Consider the following 16,027-nt stretch of genomic DNA (forward strand, 5'->3'; position numbering starts at 1 on the left):
ATTTTCAACATTTAATCTGTCTCAGTACTAACATTCTAATCCTGGAATGATTTACGATGGGGAAAATGTAGCAGATACAGACAAGTGGTGAAGTCAACCATCTAGAATTCATAATTCCAAGAACAAATTTTGGAAAGTGAACTCCTTTCATTTTCCATGAATAACTAGATTACAGAAATATCTAAAACCGATTACAGTGTTTTAATATTAAAGTCATGTGAGGAAAGTATCTCAACAAACTTACATTCCAAGAAAAGACATTTGAAGCCAAATCGTGAAAACCTACCTAGATGAAAGTTTGATTCCACCTTTGAAAGGTATTTGTCCTATTGGAAAACATATCTCTATTGGCAACAACAGAGATAGAGAAACTAAAATAGGAGAATATTGTATGTGACAATGGAGAAAACTGACTATTTATTCATAACAAAAGTCTAACCAAATTCAAGCAGGAATGGCTCCCTTATATACAACATATTACACTACAAGGCAACCTAAGACATTTAAAATATGGGTTTTGAAGAAAATAAGTAGATTAAAAAATAATTGAAAAATGATTAAAGTATATGTAAACTGTAAAAGTTTAAAACAAACTATAAAGATCTAAGTGGTAGCAATTAGTAGTTGGGGGAAAATGAAAGAAAAGAATGTACTATTAACAGCTTCTTTTTTCATTTTTTTATTGTACGATCTCACTTTTATGTATCTTCACTTTTCTACAATGTTTATGCAATAATTAAACTAATCAAATATTTCTACAAGAAAACAAAGATATTTTCCCAAATCAAGATCCATATTTGCACTGAAATGCACATAGATATTATTTCACTTTATAGCTGATACTTCTTTCATTGTTCTAAGACAACTTACATACAATAAACGGAAGCATAATTAAGCTTTGTGCGCAAAGGTTCTTCAGCACAGATTTGTCAACAACAAATCTTACCGGATTGATCTGATTTCATTTTCTGATCAGTTAATTTCTTTAGTAGACTGCAGGGATGTTGTGGACATAAAATATTTTGACTTTATAAAAGCATTTGACAATGTACTTAATGACATTCAGATTACAAGATAAATTAGGTGAAGGATAGCATATCTATTTTGGAGGACCTTAATTATAGTCAGGTAATTTGGCAATGCCTCCCCAACAAGCTGGAAAAAGTATCAAATGAGATGCCACCAATACTCTTCAAAATTGAATTTTGAGCAGAAACAAATATAATTAAAATCTCCATCTATTAAATGAGTTTACAAATTATACTGATTGTTTCATTATATTAAATATTGCTCTCATTCCATCTCTAGTATTGTTGTCTAGTTCTGAGTATCATACTTTAGTAAAGATATGTACATTTAATCTTTAAAAAAAGCAACTGAAAATGTTTATGATAGATCATTTTTTCAAATACTTGAAAGGAAGTCACAAGGATGGTCTCTGTTGTTCCAAAATGTAGGATATGGAATCATAGTTGTGTGTTACTGAAATACATATTTTATTCATTTCTAATGATGCTTCTAAGCTGCCGTACTTCCAAAAGACCCTGTGCAATAAACATTAAAAGAGCACAATGTGATTAAAACAAACAACATAATAAAATAAAATTCTTATGGGAAACCAAAACCAAAATAAAACCAGGGTGGTTTTGATAAAATGCAAGGTAAAACCCCAATGAGAATAGTTTGACAATGGAAGCAATTATGCTGAAATATGGTTGCTCTTCTTTGTTGGAGTATTCAAGTAACAAGCTGGATAGTCATCTATTGGATGTTTTCATTTGGATTCCTGCATTGAGTAGGGATTAATTCAATGGTCTTAAGTAGCCTCTTACAGCCATGTGATTCTTTTATTGCATAGGAAGCAAGAGTTCTATGTATGCATCCTTTGTACATGTGAGCCTTTGTTTCCCACATAAATAAAATGGGGTATTCTTATTCAGGCTCCATATATGTATACTAGAGTATCAAGTGTTGCCAAATCAGAAGAAAAAGGTCTGAAAATGAATGAACCACAGGGATGTAGACAGAGATTTCTGCAGCCCTGCATTTTGTTTTATTACTAACTTATTTTACCAACTTCTTCATTGGTGGAAGAAGACTAAGATATGGATTTTTTTTCTAGAGAGCTACTGATTCTCTTATCACTGCTTTTGATTCAAGTCATCACATATTAATAAAAATCAAGAAGAGAAACTGAAATAAATCATTTTCAGTTTGTGCTCTGCAATGGCTAATAAACCACAAGAGTACAATATCTGCATTAGCCTGATTAATAAAAATGATTAAGATTGTCCATCATAAGTTCCATATTTTAATTACTGTCAAATATTTGTATTTCACATTTATTGTTTTGGGTCATACATTTCTGAAAGAACAAATCAGCTCCCAAAAGGAAGGCTTCTTTGCGGTTTGGTTGGGAATTCTCTTGCTTAGAATTCTAATGTTTGGTAACTCATCTTGGATTGTTTTAAGAAAGTAGAAGGATAGAAATGTTAAAGAAATAAATCTGTCAGCACTGGTGTGAAATCTTGTGGTCCAATTGTATTTTAATGGAAACTCAGCGATTGGAAATATTCTCCATGCAAATCTTACCTAACAGCAAAACACAAAGAATGCCAGACTGATTTGGATTAAACATATACTTTCCTTTGGAAAGAATATCTATGCCAAAATACACATAAATTGGTATTATGCTAGTCTCTTGCAACACAAAATCAACATGAATATTATACCTTACATTTAGCAGCTACTCATCATCCAGAATTTTGCATTGAATATATGAATCCTGACCTATCTGCTGCTTATATTTCCATAAGGAAACATATTTTATTGGCGTTGATCCATAGATATCACGAAGCTTTTTTTTTTCTTGTCTTGGATTACAAAGCTTTCGAAGTGAGGAAGATTTTGACAGGCTACCCAACTTTAATAATAGCATCTTCAGTTTTGTTTTGTTCCGTTACTCATAGCCAAATTCAGCTTATGATTTTCTGCAATATTTTGTTGAGGAGCTTATATCTAGGCAAATATTATTCAAAGCACTTTTTTTATTGGTTGTTGCTCTATAAAAATCAATGAGGCAGATGGGAAGAAGAAATAGTGAGAAAGAGAACTGATATATAGTTTCGAAAAAATACATTTTTGTGAGTTAACAATGTCCTGATGTCTCACTCTAAGTAAACCAAAACCAAATCCATTTGTAGTAGCTGTTCCCCCCTCCTCCCTCCCTCCCTCCCTCCCTCCCTCTCTCTCTCTCTCTCTCTCTCTCTGTGTGTGTGTCTGTCTCCTTCTCTCTCTAGCAATATTTTAATTATACTTCTTGCCTGAAAAGGCTTGCAGGACAGCTCATTTTTATAATTTAGAGAGATGGTTAAAACCTCCCAACTGGGAGAAGCATTTCTTACTTTTTAGCTCAATAAAAGTTGTTGCTGAAAACATACAGCTGATTGTTTTAACTGACAGAAAATTTCTATTGGGTTTTTGCTTTATTTGGTTTATTACTATATAATTTTAGCTTTAATTGTGAAGCTCTAGGGGAGCCTTATGAGTTAGAAAGAATGGGGGAATAGAAAATCTTCCAAAATGGCGTGAAAGTGAAGCACTTCAACAGAATTGTTATGCATATGCCCAATTTTTCTTTTGAAATCCATAAAATTTGCCTCACTGTATATGAATCATGACTTTGTAATTCAAGGAGCATAAAGAACAAAAATGCAAAATCTGTATAGAAGTAATTTCCACTGAATTAAACAAGACTTGCTTTCCAAGCAGCAGGCATAGAATTGCAGTCACATGAAACAACTTATGCCAATTCTCATCATTATTTTTGCAGGTATTTAGCTGTGGGAAATTCATATCTAATCCAAGAATGAATATTTTAGACATAATTCATGATCATAAAGCCAAAATACTTCTGAGGGTTTCTATCTTAATAAAGGTTCCCCTATCTGAATCTGTCAATGATCTCTACAAGTTCAGCCAAAAGGTCTCCCTCATAAGTATTTTTCTTATGTCAAGTGAGAACATTCCTGCATTTGTATCTCCAGCTCCTTTTTCATTTCTTCAGCTTTTTTATGTTTTGCACCAAAATGATGACCTGAATGTCTTTATAGAAGCAATGCTAAGCATTTTTATTTGGGCAAGAATTTAATTGCCAGGAAAAACACATCATTTTTTACACTGTGAATGTACAGGTATTCAGTAAGTATAAATTATCTACTCTAAGGGAATGGCTGAAAGGTTTTACTTTATCTTAAATTTTTTTAAAAAGTTCTTAGCAAAATACTGCTAAACATTTTCACTGTTAGATTCTTCTCTGCTTTCAGCTTTTCTCTCTTTTTTCTTTCGATTGTGGTCCCTTTCTTTGCTAGTTCTATATTTGTTATCATCTGTTACCATTCTGCTACATTGCACATGACATGTAATGCATGGCTACGCAGTGAATGCTGACTAAGGATTGGCAGCCCTGAGTAACTATATTTATGCCACAACTCTTTAGCATCTCATGCACTTGAGGAAAGCAGCAACAGAGTACATTTATTCCAGAAAAAGAACTACCTGCTGATAATTTGGACAAATAAGAGTAAAATCAAATAATATAAACATTGGATGGCCTTCAGTATCCAAATTAAATGGTTATTTGAATGAGTAATTATTTATCTTTACACTTGCTCCCAGAAGTTAAGGAAGCAATATTAGGGATCATCAGATCACATCAGTGGTACAATATAGAAAGGCATCAATCATCCAAAACTGATAATTCAATCTCAAGGTCTAAAGATTGGCAGTGGAGCTTGAGAAGAACAAGGATAAGAAAGAGCAAAGGTAAATTGTCCTGTGTGACACTGCAGCTCCAGCAATAGGTCGAACTAGAAAATCCAAATTACCGGTAGAGTAAAACCCTAACTTATAACCTTCCAACTACCATAGGGAGCCTTGGTGGCACAGTGGTTAGAGTGCAGTACTGCAAACTACTCCTACTGCAATTTGACAGATCGAATCCCACCAGGCTCAAGGTTGATTCAGCCTTCCATCCTTCCGAGGTGGGTAAAATGAGGATCCAGATTGTTGGGGGCAATATGCTAACTCTGTAAACTGCTTTGAGAGGGCTGGAAAGTACTATAAAGCGGTATATAAGTCTAAGTGCTATTGCTATTGCTATATTAAGGATGGCATTGAGTAATCTAAGGCTCAAGCCAGACCCTTCTTTAATCTGAAAACTCTCCTAGTAATACAAAGTAAGAAGTTTGGATCCTGATCCCAAAATTTGATCCTACAACTGGTTTACCACCTGATTATTCCAAATCATGCAGTGCATTGATAGCTGAAGGGGAATTGAATCCTTGTTCTTTCAGTTTGTCACAGTGCTTTTGATTCCACTAACTTACCTCTGATTTAATTTCTAACCTGAATATCTGAGAACTTTTCAAGAATAGAAGACATATATTAAGCATCTAAAACCAGGTGTACTGTATACCCGTTGACAAATTATATATAGCCAACTACTCTAAGCACATTAGTAATATTTCCATAGATGCTGTGTTTATATAATTCTTGGACAAAATGCTATGAGTTCTATTTTCTCATTTAGTTGTTGGGTATCACTTATACACGCATCCCATGTTTGAAATGATCAAACTGCAAATCAGGATGCAGTGGATTGTGTCAAAACAGGGAGGGACCTGGCTCTTTATAAAATATATGTTCTTCTGGCATTAATGGTAAGACCCTTTGGGCTGTGGCCCTCAGTGAGGAACCTCTGTCTGGCTGTGTCCAATACTGCCAGCCGAGCCATTCATAGCTATGTTGTCTTTGCAGGGCTTACCAAATTTGTGTTAGCAGATTTCACCAATGGGATTTTTGGAAACCGATATGGAGGCAGTTATTCTTTCTTAGGATGAAAGCAATATTCTCATATACTGTACCATTCTTTCTTTTGATGAAGCCATTTTAGCCCGTGGATAAAAAAACTCCTGCTGTACAATGGAAATATTGTATTTGCTAAGATCAGTGGCAGCAGTGGATGAGTACTATTACACGGAAAACAGGTACCACCTTTGAAAGTATTTTTGCCAGTTACTCAGTTGTCCTGTTTTCTTTTTCTTCTCTCCCTGAAAAGCTTAGCAACAAGATCCTCTGCTGCCTTCAATGACCTTTGGCACAAAGCAAACAGACTGTGTGCCTCAATGACTGTACTCTGACTGCTGAGGAGGGGAGGCAGAAGGCTATTAAAACAGGGAAGCCCTTAGTTTGCTGATCCTTGACAACTACAAGTTGCAGCCAGACTCTCAGGCATCACGGAAAAACCCAGAATTGGGGGGCTAGAATTTACATGTGGGTTTCAATTAAAACAAAGGTCTTTTAAATTGCTTTAAAACCATCTGTGTTAAATATACACACATCCAGTATAAATAAATACGTTTTGCTAACATTTTGCTCTGGCTATTTAATATACATTTATACATACAAACAGAGACATGCTTGTACTGACATCATAAAAATCAAACTAGAACCTTTCATGGAATGGATGAAGCGTATCATTAAAATAAAATGTTCATGAACTATGCAGTAAGTTTTGGGAATATTCTTTAATTTAACTAAGAAATATCATGTTAAAAACTTACCTTCCAAACATCCAGAATGAAAAGTAGTTTTAGCCTAATTTAAAAATCATCAGTCCAGAACTAAAGGTTTTCTTCCTAGAGAACAAAAGAAAGGAGGGTTCTTTCAATATTATAGGCACAAAGTCATGGTAGTCCTTGATAACAAAAATATTAGGATTCTGGTGGTATCCTTTCCAGCTAAAGTTCGATTAAAAGGCATAAGCTTGCCTCTAGACAAGATGGGTGGCCCTCAAATCAAATCAAATCAAATCAAATCTAAATCAAATAAAAAACAAACAAGCACACTTCTGTGAAAGCTACAACTATAATGAGATGAGTTGTAGCTCACAAAATCTCCTACTTTTTAAAGTAAGATCTGTTAGTTGGAAGAGGAGTTACACAATCCCTTCAGAGTGAAGAACAGATAGTAAAGAAAGAGGATGGAAAAAGAACAATAGTACCAAGTATTCAAAAGAACTACCCACTTCTAACTCAGCAACTGCCTGAACCTGCAGGAATAAAAAGTCAGGAAAATTAAGGCTCAGAATGAACTAAGACTTGCAACAGATGCCAAAAATAACCAAAAAGAAAGTTTCTTTCAATATGTAAGGAACAAGAAAAAAGTAAAGGAAATTATTGGTCCACTAATTGGAGAAGATGGCAAGAGCAGCAGGAAGGAAGTATAAATGTTTAATACCTTTTTTGTCTCTGTCTTCACACAAAACAAAAAAAATAATAATAGTTGAACCTACCAAAATCAACACATGGGAGACAGAACCATTTTAAATGAGATCAAATCGCCAGGACCAGATGGATTACTCCCAGAGTTCTGAAGGATCTGGCAGATGTAATCTTGGGGTCACTCACTGAACAAAATCTTTTACAGTTCCTAGAGCACGGGGCGGGGGGAGTATCAGAAAATTAGAAAAGAGCTAATGTGGTTCCAATCTTCAAAACCAAACCAATTTGACATCAATGTCCGGGAAAATTCTGGAAGCAGCAGCAGATTTCTGAGCATTTAGAAATGAACAAAGCCATTACCAAAAACCAGTGTGTGCTTGTTAAAAACAGATCGTGCCAACAAACCATATTGCCTTCTTTGATAAAGTCACGAAATTAATGGAACAGGGAAACACTTGGGATATAGTATACTTAGACTTCAGTAAGGCATCTGACAAAGTAGACCACAAGCTACTTTATGGTAATATAGAACAATGTGGGATAACATCATCTCCAAATAGATTCACAAATGGCTGACCAACCATACTTGGCATATAGTCTTCAATGGAACTATATCTACATGGAGGAAAGTATGCAGTGGGGTATCTCAAGGTTCTGTTTGGGGGCCAATGCTCTTCAACGTCTTCAGTGCTCTTTGGGTGAAAACTCACTAAAGAGAGATCCTGGAACTAAAGAGAAATTTCCTGACAGTGAGAATGATTAGCCAATGAAACAGCTTGTCTCTCAGAGTTGTGGGTGCACCTTCACTGGAGGTTTTCAAGAAAGGATTGGACATTTGTATGGCATGATATAAGGTCTTCTGTTATGGAAGATGTTTATGTGTTTATTTATACAATGTCTCAATTGTCAAAGCTACTCTAGGTAACATATAAAGAGGAAAAGCAATTTAAAGCAGGCATAAACATAGCTAACAATAAGAAAACACAAAGCAACAACTGAAGGAAAATAACTACCCTTCCAGGCATTTCCTTTCACTTGCTGTTTTTTTGAGGTAGGCAGTGTTACAAAAGTAGTCATTGAGACTTCAAAAAGAAGGAATATGTGCACTCTCTGGTCTTCATGAGGCACACTTTTTCTATAGTTTGTCCTCAAAATATCAGATATGTAGGAGATAAACTGCTACACTGATCCTGGGTTAGGAAAACATTATTGTGCAGTGCTTATCACCAAACATTATACTCTTCAGGGAAATCAAGGAAGACAAACAAAAGATTAGGAACTGGGATGATTAATTTTATTATTAATTAGGCTGTTGGTTTATTTATGTAACCACTGATGTGTATAGCTTTGTAAAGGCATGTAAAAAGATGACTTGGTTGCCCTAAGGCACTAACAATCTGAATTATATACATACATACATAAAACCTAAATGCCTATTTATATCTATGAGGCAGGGGAAGGTTTTTTTTTTAACCTTCCCTGAACCAGGAGTATAAGAATCCACAATGGCAAAAGTACCACTTAGAGCAAGGAAAGCAGTTTTCAAACGTTAGACTCTCCTAACGGGAGGGAATTGGACTCACAGCAATAAAGAGTTCTATTTTGGAATAAGCAAACCTATGCAGAGCAGAGAAAAACATAAGAAATACAAGGCACATAAATTAATGGTGTTAAATTAAAGAAGGGAGGGAAGAAGGAAGGGAGGAAGGAGCTAAAACAGGTTTATGCCAGCATTGTTCATTAGGTGTTTCAATACTCTTTCAACCTTGTAAATCATTTCATTTTTACTACATTCATATACCACTTCATACATTACCTTTTGCTTTTTAAACTTCTCACTTCTGTTCCTAATAATCTTCTCAAATCCATTTTACCAGGACTTTCTCAGTCTTTTCCTCATAGAATGGCTATTATGAGAAAAACAGGAAACAGAAGTATTATGTTAACCTTAAGTTGTACAAACTAAAAGCAGAATATAAATATAAAAATAAATAAAAATACTCATTCTTCCTTCCTTGGCTTGGAATTTAATCCCCATCAATCCTCTCTAGGACCAAACCACTTCAATGTATTTATATTGGTCATTTACTTTTGTATTCAATCCACATTCATTCAACCTATCCCCCTTAATTTAATTGATTTAATTGATATAATAAACTCACTTCCATACTACAGTTATTCATAGCCATTGTGGCTATTTTTGACATTTATTCTTTGCAACAAATAACATATTAACTACTACCTTTGTACCAGTACTTTTGCACATCTTAGATCTTCATCATTCATTTTCCATTACACAAATTCACCTCCTTCTCCTTGCTCTAGATTTTTTGCCATGTATGTATAACTTCAATCCATTGTCCATGTCGAACCAGCTACTGCTTTGGTCTTTGACATATTATTATTCAGATCAGTATTCCGCACTGCATCAAACTGCTTAGTTAACACTCAGAGAAGTGAAGCATTACCTGCCTGCAAAAGTATACATACATTCACATCCCTAACCACCACACTTCTTCAAGCATTATTTATACATTAATCCATAAATAAAGAAAACTACAGATATAGACATATTCATCTCTTACTCTCTGCTTTTTTATTCTCACATATACATTGCCTCTTACATTATATTCTTATATTCAGCCACTAATTTTATTCACCGCCTAGTCACATGTTGACTTCAATAGCTATAGAAATCCAATTTTAAAATACAATAACTTTCCACCAAGTTTATACAAAACATTTCATGATTCTAATCTATTAAGTGTATCACTTCCACTAAATGAAATAATATACAGTAACTCACACCCATATACTTTTGATGACTTACTGAATAACAAAAATCTGATTTGTGCTCACTCTGCCCTACAAAATCCCACTCCAATTCCCAAATATTCACTGTCATCTTTTGTGCCCTAGAATACTGTTAAACAAGTTCTCAGGTATACCTAATAAATTAATTCCCCTGCAGATTTACATTTATTCTTGCCATGTTTCCCCTTGTAGAAGGGAACAGTAATGCCATTCTTCTTATCATGAAGTACAGAAATTATCTTCATACATATTGATCATGTTGCACAGCTATTCCACTTTTTACTCTGTATTTTAACATTTCTACAGTGATATTGTCAGCTGTTCGTCCGATATTGAGGGGGTGAACGATAAGATACCAACTCACTTGTGTAGCTTCAGTGAAGTTTTTATTCGTCTCCCACACCACAACAACAGGTAACAGCGATCAAATTATGTTTAAAGTCAGCTCTGGTTTTTGTTGCAACCCAGAGCTGTATTTATACATGTTATACCTTGGATAATAACATAATTACTATAACCACTTTCTGGCTGCCTTCGCTGCCTGACATCTGACATCCTTAAAGAAACATGGTAACTGCACCTTTCCCCTGCTCGGTGATTCCATGCACTCCCGTAACAATTCACCCCATCCCCCATTTGCCCCACACCATTTTTGCACTACCACCCTCTTGACATCCAGCCATGAATCATCATTATTGCACCACTCCTTGACAGGAAGTCGATGTCAGTCATTTGAGGAATTTTCATCATAACACCAACGTGGTAACACAGGCAACGTAAGGTAAGTAAAAGACTATGGTCGTATCGCATCTCGGCTGTCTCGGCTTTGGTCCGTTCTTCATTGGAGTTGTGACAGGCGGCCCCCTCTACCAAAATTCTGCCTAGAATATAAGAGCACATTAGATAAAGGGATAATGATGTATAGGGGTTATACAACGGGCCCTGGTTTATCGGGATGAAGGCTGGGAAATCTTTGCCTCAGTCTATCTGCACACATATCCGCCTCATTCACCCAGGATTCCTCTGATTTGGGATACCCTTTCCATCGCACTAGGTATTGAATAGTATGTCTTCATATTCTAGAATCTAGTATTCTATCTATTTCGAATTGTTCTGCTTCTCCACATACTGGTTTCATAGGAATCTTGTCGTTTCTATTGACACTTGTTTTTAGTAAATTTGTATGAAAAATGGGATGAATCCACCCTAGCCATGACGGTAATTGGAGTTTAACTGTCACAGGGTTGATTACTCTATCAAAAGGGCCTAAATATTTTGGACCCAGTTTCCAGCTGTTCAGTTTTAATTTGATATATTTGGTAGAAAGATACACTTTATCTCCCACCTGGAAGGGTTTAATATCCTGTCATGTTTTGTTTGTTTGAGCTTTTTCTAAGGCTTTTTGTACATTATTCCAACATCCTTGTATTTTTTCTGACCATTCTTTAACACCAGGTAGGTCTTCTTCTTGACAGGTGAACTCCAGAATTGGACCGAATTCCATACCATCTACTATATAGAATGGACTGCTATGCAGTGTGTTATTGTAAGCAATTTCAGTGAACGGTAATAAATCTACCCATTCTCTTTGTTGATGTGAGATATATGGTCTTAAATATCATTCAACCATGGCATTTGCTCTTTCTGCACCTCCGTTTGTGCTCGGGTGGTATGCTGAGCTGAATCCCTGAGAAGAACCTATCAAAACGAGGGATGCCTTCCAAAATCATGCCGTGAACTGCACCCCTGTCAGATATTATTCTTCTGGGCACCCCGTGTAATCTATACACTTGTGTCACAAACATGTCTGCCAATCATCTAAAACCGCCTTCCCACCAAATGGTGGGCTTCCAACGATCCAACCATACTAAACCTAAAATAACTGCCTCTCACATTTCCAATACTACAATGAACCTTAATCGTTCCCAATGGGCTCCAATTTCTAATCGAATAGGAACGGTCATCATCATAGCCGGTACCCCCCCTAACAATGACCCATCAACCTGCTCGAACTTCATGGGAGTAGGAAGGGGTTCTAATGGCACATGCAATTCATCCACCACACGTTGACTAATCAGACATCTGGTACATCCAGTATCTATCAATGCTCCATATCGGCCTCTAAGTCCTACATTATCTAACACTATAGGTATTATAAATGGCCTAACAGGAGAGCTTACCATGGTGTCTTCTCGACTGTCATCACCACTGTCATACAGTCCTGATACAACTCTTGGCTGATGCTGTTCACTGTATTGCTTCATCTCTCATGTGGCCGGAGCTATTGATGGTTCTTTTTGTGTGACACCCTGTGATTTTTCACGATTACTAACTCCCCTACCACTATATCCGATTTGTGAAACAGTTCCAGAAGGACCCCTCGCTGTTTGCTTCATATGTCCTGTATCTATTGTAGTACATTCAAATGCCCTATGTCTCAATATATTACAACAAAAACACCTAAGATTTAAATGACCCCTGGTATTTTTGGCCATAATTCCTTGCACACCCCTTCCTATTCCCACATTAGTCCCAACCGAACCAGTTTTTCATGGAACTTCAGATTTCTAAATTCCTTCAACCCTACGTTTAATTCTACAACAGTTTTATACCAGTCTGTTATTCGTTGGGGCACACCCCTATAGAGACAAGCCTGTCGTAATCCTTGATCTAAACTGGCCCTGAATTCCCTAATCAATAGACGTTCTCAATTTCCCAGCCAATCGCCTGAACTCCTTGACATATTCAACAGCTGGTCTTCCATTCTGTTTTAAGGCCATTATTGCTTCCTCAGTCTGGTGTACTCTAGACTTATCCTCAAATTGATTATGAAGCGAATCCAAGAATAACCCTACATCAATCAATTCTCTAGCACGGGCACAATGCAATTCTGCCACCCAATCTGCCGCGTCTCTGGTTAACACTCCAGTAATTGCTACTATCATTGACCATTGGGAGGGGTAATATGTTGCATATAATTCCAAATGATTTACTACTTGGCTGAGAAATAAAGCTATGCGATCGGGATTTCCATCAAAAGAAGTTTGCAGTGGGGGTGGACTCCATACCATGCGCTGTTCCCAGTGGCCAGCCCTTCTGGGGGATCCCCAAGATCCTTCCTGCGGTTCACATTGAGGTAAGGACTCTGAACGTTCACCACTAGACGTCATGTGTGTGGCTCCTCTTCTTCTGGGCTCTGAAACCTCCCCCCCCACCACCTCTGCAAGTGAGGAATCAAACCCGGCTGAAAAGTCATGTGTTGTTCTTCTATGGGTGTGGTCTCTTTCATCCCGGGGTAGAGAACTAAAGAAAGAATGCTTCCCCAAGAATGTTTGGTGTTATGGCTGCTGATACTCAATTCCCCATATTTTACATGGAGAAGTTCAAGAGTACTAGATCCAAGGCTGGATGGGGATGTGCTCCAGTCATCTCCCTTGCCTATCTTCCTTTCTCTCCACTTCTCAAAGGTGTCAGCGTGTACATGGACATGAGTAGGAAGCTTATTCTGAAGAAACCCCGTGTCCTCCGTTAAGTCAAATGCACTCCTCCATCCTGGCCGAGTTTTTGGACGCACCACCTTTTGCAAACTGTCATTGGTTCCTCTGTCCGAACCTCCCGTTCCTTCAGCGGGTGGGACATTATCCGCAACAACACCAGCACTGTTGGTTCCCAGCTGGCTCTCCTCCTCCTCCTTCCCGGACTCAAACTGCAATTCATCCTCCCTATCTTTACCTTCAGCCATAGTTTGTCGCTCGTAGGATTCCAAAGGAATGGAAGCCTCTGGAGGAATTACACAGTATGAAGGGAGAGAGCTGACTTTCTCTGTCAGCTGTTCGTCCGATATTGAGGGGGTGAACGATAAGATACCAACTCACTTGTGTAGCTTCAGTGAAGTTTTTATTCATCTCCCACACCACAACAGGTAACAGTGATCAAATTATGTTTATAGTCAGCTCTGGTTTTCATTGCAACCCAGAGCTGTATTTATACATGTTATACCTTGGATAATAACATAATTACTATAACCACCTTCCGGCCACCTTCATTGCCTGACATCTGACATCCTTAAAGAAACACCTTTCCCCTGCTCGGTGATTCCATGCACCCCGGTGTCAATTCACCCCATCCCCCAATTGCCCCGCACCATTATTGCACCACCACCCTCTTGGCATCCAGCCATGAATCATGCCACTCCTTGTCAGGAAGTCGATGTCAGTCATTTGAGGAATTTTCATTATAACGCCAACGTGGTAACATAGTCAATGTAAGGTAAGTAAAAGACAATGGTTGTATCACATCTCGGCTCCAGTCCGTTCTTCGTTGGAGTTGTGACAGATATCTCCTATATTGCAGCTTTACTCCACCCTTTCACATGACTATAATTCCCAAAGAAATCTCTAAAATACTCCTTTCAGCATTCCCTCATTTTAATTTCATCCCAAATGATTTCATAATTTTTATTTCTAATTCCATTCACCCTGCTGGAGATTTTTTGTTTAACTCTATTCAGCCATTTCCAAAATGATTATTTCCATCAAAACTGCTTTGCATTTTCTCTGCTTCATTAATCTCACATTGTACATTATGTTTCATAGCTTTAGCTGTACTTTCAATGCAGCATTTCCTGGTAATGGCAAAGACAGTAGTGGTCAGTTTTGACACATTTTGACCAGAATGCCACAAACACAATGAAAGCCAAATCTCATCCCTCACACTCACAGTATTCTATGCAAAGTAGATTCTATAATCTACAGACTATTTGCAAGTCAACGTATATTGTTGCCTGTATCCTATTAACTAAGAAATATATGTTGTATAGTGACATACATCCAGGATGCAAATTATATGCTAAGTAAGAGGTCTGTAATTGAATCTCTCCCCACTTTCCCAAATACTAAGAAGTTTCCAGACATAATGGTTGGTTAGAAGTGGTTTCTACTGGAAGGAGAAATTAGTGGTAAGTAATGTTATTTTTGTGATGTTCGATTTATATACACGAGTGGAATCATTCAATATAAGATGCTTCCAAGTAACAGTTCCACTTCCTCATATCAGATTATCATACAGAAAAGATTCCTTCAGCCTATAAGATTATAGCTTGTATCTCTCAGATCTCTCTCCCTTTCCCTCACCAAATTATTATGGTGGGTCTCACTGTCTTCCAGATTGTTTAGAATAGAATAGAATAGAATAGAATAGAATAGAATAGAATAGAATAGAATAGAATAGAATAGAATAGAATAGAATAGAATAGAATAGAATACTTTATTGGCCAAGTATGATTGGACACACAAGGAATTTGTCTTGGTGTAAATACTCTCAGTATACATAAAGAAAAGGTACATTCGTTAAGAATCAAGAATCACAATGTACAACACTTAATGATAGTCATAGGGTACAATCAACAATCAAATCATACTAGGAAACAGTCAAGTGGGAGGCAATGGATGATAAGGAGTGGTGAGAAGATTAACAGTAATAGTACTTTGTAAATAGTTGAACAGTGTTGAGGGAATTATTTGTTTAGCAGAGTGATGGCTTTCGGGAAAAAACTGTTCTTGTGTCTAGTTGTTCTGGTGTGCAGTGCTCTATAGCGTCGTTTTGAGGGAAGGAGTTGAAACAGTTTATGTCCAGGATGCGAGGGGTCTGTAAATATTTTCAGTCCTCTTTTTGACTCGTGCAATATACAGGTCCTCAATTGAAGGCAGGTGGGTAGTAATTGTTTTTTCTGCAGTCCTAATTATCCTCTGAAGTCTGTGTCTATCCTGTTGGGTTGCAGAACCAAACCAGACAGTTATAGAGGTGCAGATGATAGACTCAATAATTCCTCTGTGGAACTGTATCAGCAGCTCCTTGGGCAGTTTGAGCTTTCTGAGTTGGAGCAGAAAGAACATTCTTTGTTGTGCTTTTTGATGATGTTTTTGATGTTA

The 16,027-nt window shown here is 37.0% G+C and overlaps 1 long non-coding RNA gene across 1 annotated transcript in view; it reads right to left on the reverse strand.

Annotated features, from left to right (window-relative positions):
* Positions 1-684: 684 nt before the first annotated feature.
* The window catches only part of LOC148133433 (uncharacterized), a 106,333-nt gene continuing 90,990 nt past the window's right edge, over positions 685-16,027 (reverse strand). Inside the window, exons 4-6 of the long non-coding RNA XR_015746804.1 lie at positions 9,100-9,190; positions 6,624-6,698; positions 685-1,544 (exon numbers count right to left, since the gene is read on the reverse strand). This is a non-coding gene — a long non-coding RNA (uncharacterized LOC148133433). The remainder of the gene's footprint in view (positions 1,545-6,623; positions 6,699-9,099; positions 9,191-16,027) is intronic.

This window comes from Notechis scutatus, chromosome 1 (assembly GCF_049901735.1).
Source record: "Notechis scutatus isolate UNSWTSFEM ecotype Mainland chromosome 1, rNotScu1.2, whole genome shotgun sequence".
In the NCBI taxonomy this organism is placed as follows: Eukaryota; Metazoa; Chordata; class Lepidosauria; order Squamata; family Elapidae; genus Notechis; species Notechis scutatus.